Raw genomic sequence first — 4,102 nt, 5'->3', positions numbered from 1 at the left:
TTTTAAACATATAACACTGTCCATCCATTCATCCATCTTCATCCGAGACCGGGTCGCGGGTGCAGCAGCCTTAGCAAAGAGGCCCAGACCTCCCTCTCCCCAGCCACCTCCTCCAGCTTATCCAGGGGAACACCGAGGCGTTCCCAGGCCAGCCGTGTACTTACCTACCTAACTAATAGGGTTGCCAACTCCCAGCAAAAATATTAGGGAACCATGCAAATGTAAAACAAATGCACAGAAATCAATTATTTTTCTACACTAATTAAATAGATTCATCTTTCTTCAACAGAATTGCAGACTGCACAGATGGTACCTTCCCAAAGGAAAAAGGTACTATGGATTTCTATACATTTAATCAGATGACCACTTTTGTTGTAAGATTCAGATAATTATTTATTCAAAGTTTTTAAATGGCATAACAAAGAAAAATATTTCTTTGTGCCCCCCTCTCCCTGTTAATTGCCTACCTGGCCCCTGACAAAACTTTGCTAGACCCACCCCTGCACAGTTACCAGCTGTCAGCTACATAAAAAAGGATCCTGGTGTTATTTGTCTCTCAGAAACAGTTCATAACTTCCCTTCAACTCATTAATGTCACCTAAAAGGTAAACCTGTTTATCCATCACCTGCTCAGCTCTAGTAAGGACGTTTAGTAAGAACATCTCCTGGTTCCATCTTCATGTTTCCCTCTCACCACATATCCAAACGGATATCATGACCAGCAGCTTTTACAGCTATGCCTCCAGCAAACCTCAGCTGATACTAGAAAGTAATATTAAATACATTCTAACAACAGCTGATCATGCTTAAACGTGCTGCTGTTGTTTATCCGCTGGTCTCCTCTTTCTAGCGCAAAGTGAGCGATAAACAAACAAGAAAGACGGGACTTGCGACAGAAAAGCCAATCAGCTGATCATTGATCAGTTTCATGTTTGAAGTAATAACAGGAGAGGAAGGGGGAGAGAATGAGAGAAGTAGATGCAGCTGCGCAGCAAAGACAGAATAACGCCAGCTTTGTGTCTATTTTTTAATTCTAGCTGAAGTACAGGACAAATCGCTTCCTTTCCACCTCAATATGGAACTCCGATGGCCAGTCCAGCTGTGGCTCAATATATCAGTTGTTAAGCTTAACGTGGAAATACTATGCAAACATTCAGGGATGAACTTACACACTTGCTTTACTTCTCTGGGATAGTTTTTGCCGAGATGAAATGCCGCGGTTAGGAAGCATGCAGCGAGGCTCCAAATGCTCCAACAGACCGCCGACAGGTCTCGCAGACAACAGCCGCTCTATCACGTGACACATACTGCTCCGATGTGCCGAGCTGAGTTTCGCCAAGTAGCGCGTTTTGTGAGGTGATTCTGTGATACTTTGGATTGGATTACATTTTTTATTTCTCTCCGATATCCAATCCAGTAATTTAGATCAGTATCGGACCGATACCGATACATAATATTGGATCGGTCCATCTCTATGGAAAACCCTAAAAAGCTGAGCCAAGTTGAGCAGGTACTAGTGGAAAAGAGGCTAAATGGATTGTGTGTGGCCTGCGATGTAAATGGCCTGTATTTATATAGTGCTTTACTAGTCCCTAAGGACCCCAAAGCGCTTTACATATCCAGTCATCCACCCATTCACACACTGGTGATGGCAAACTACATTGTAGCCACAGCCACCCTGGGGCGCACTGACAGAGGCGAGGCTGCCGGACACTGGCGCCACCGAGCCCTCTGACCACCACCAGTAGGCAACGGGTGAAGTGTCTTGCCCAAGGACACAACGACCGAGACTGTCCAAGCCGGGGCTCGAACCGGCAACCTTCCGATTACAAGGCGAACTCCCAACTCTTGAGCCACGATCGCCCCATAATGTAAGATGAGTCTGACATTCCAGCTGTAGATATTGTGTCCAATTGTGGTCTTACAAGTTTGGAAAACTTTCTGTATGGCTTTGGGAGACCAAGGCAAGCTTCAGCTCATGATACCACCCTCAGTCCAACGGCCAGACAGAAACACTAAGTCAGGAGTTACAGGCAGCCCTGCTGTCACTTCACCCCTCTGAGGACCATTCATAGAAATACAAGTAAGCTCTGCGCGTTCATACCTCCACACTAATCTCTGTCACCAAAAGCTCTTTGTACTGGCTCAAACACTCTTCTCTTTGTCGTGTGTATTTCCTGCCTTTTCTGGACCTGGAGGGCTTTCTCCTGACATTCCCAGTGTTTACCTTTGCTCCATAGTAACAAAATCAATAAAGACTGTAAACATTTCTCTGAGTGTCTCTTGGTTCTGCATTTGGTTCCAGTTTGCCAACCAGACACACGGCACTCAAGATCAAAATTAGAATTTTTTTTTCTAAATATTAAAGTCACTATTTATTCCCGTTTAAAATGATTCAGTCAGAGGGATGCATTTTAATTTCTTAGAATCTGAAAATATGAGAAGTAGTTGTAGGAGGATAATTGTTAGAGTATCTAAGACATTACATGTCATGTAATTGAGAACACTCTAGTTTGAATTTCTTGCCAGTTCTCTCCTGAACGGGGCAAATCTTTTTCTTGGCATAAAGTATCTCACCACCTGGAAGAATTTGGACTGAAAATCCACTCTGCAGTGGCCAAACTAGGGTCAGCGCCAGTGCATAAGGACTGGACAGGCAACCAACTCTGACAGAGGGGCATTTGGCCCCCTTTACTTTGGTGTTTCATGAAAGAAATAAGCTATGACAGATGGGCGTACATTCATACTGTCATTTCAACTGACAAAAAAGTGTCAGCTAAACAGAGGTTATAAATGAAGACGCATAGTAGGAAACCCAGTAAATTTACATTTAAAACAGTATGACAAAGTAAACCTATAACCACCACCATAATCAACTGCATAGTAAATTCAAGCCTATTTTAAATTGTCTTAAACTGGTATGCATAAATACAACTAGTGTATTTACAGACAATTTCAAGAGTTGTTCTGGATAAATCAAGGTTTAAGAAAAAACCTTGTGGGAGGGCGAGAGCCAATCACAGCTGTCAGGGAGCAATAGGCAGGGTACACCAGGGGCAGGTCACGCATCTATCACAAGGCCAATAGGCAACCTTTCACACCTGCAGTCAATTTAGAATCACCAACTAATGTAACCCACGCATCTCTCTGGACTGTAAGTAGAAGTCAGATTGGCCAAAGAGAACTCACACAGACGCAGGGATTCAAACCCAGGACCTTCATGTTGGGTTTGAGTCACTTGGTTAGCCCAGTGAATGGATGGATGCCTCTTTTTAATTTTAGTATCATTTTACAATGTAAAAAGCAGGGAATTTGAAAGTTGATCTCTAATTTTTATCTGTACCATGTTTCCGAAGGCATAATTTATTCCTCCCGCTGCCTCAGCAGAGCAGCAAACATCAGGACAAGGACAGTTCCCACCCTGGCTTTTATGGCGTTATTTTTGTTTTTTTACGTGCGCTCAAATTTTTTTTTTTACGTGCGCTCAAAATAGTGGCACAAAAATAACGCCATACCTGTAGGTGGACACATCAACCTTGCTAACTTTAGCGTGTGTTTATGTCTTCTATAATGGCTTTACTGAAAGTGCGGTTAAAAGGCAGTTTCAGTATCATTAACGTGCCCTGTTCCCAGTTTACTCGAGATAAGTGGAATTTGATTGAATCTGTTTCCTTTTCTGCGCAACTTTAAGGTTTTATTTCTGTTTAAAAGAAGGAAACCCCAAACCTTGCATTCCCGTTTATTCCAGTGTGATTTCATATAAATGAGCAGGTTTGACGTCGACGCACGGGTATTAGAGAGCTGCCGGGCTGTGAGGTGGGGGTCTCCGAGAGTATAAGAGGTGTACACACAGCTAGAGCGCACAGATGCAGCTGCCCGCTTCCGGGGGGGCACTTACTCTTCGTCCGTTTGGATAGAAAACTCTTACTCAGAGGCTCTAATCTGCACGTTTTTTGGAAACTCTCCTGCTCGCCTTTTCCACTTCTTCCCTCCAGTCTGACTAGTTCTTTTTCCTCCTGTGTCAGTTTAAATCTTTGCCTTTCTTCTCACTGTTGCGCGGTTAAGTTTTCATCACCGAGGACAGAGTGGGCAGCACTGCAGC

Source organism: Rhamphochromis longiceps, linkage group LG22 (genome assembly GCF_057381845.1).
Source record: "Rhamphochromis longiceps isolate RC_006_pf linkage group LG22, R_longiceps_female_GT1.1, whole genome shotgun sequence".
Lineage (NCBI taxonomy): Eukaryota > Metazoa > Chordata > Actinopteri > Cichliformes > Cichlidae > Rhamphochromis > Rhamphochromis longiceps.
The sequence above is the reverse complement of the archived record's forward strand: the minus strand, read 5'-3'. Positions refer to the sequence as shown.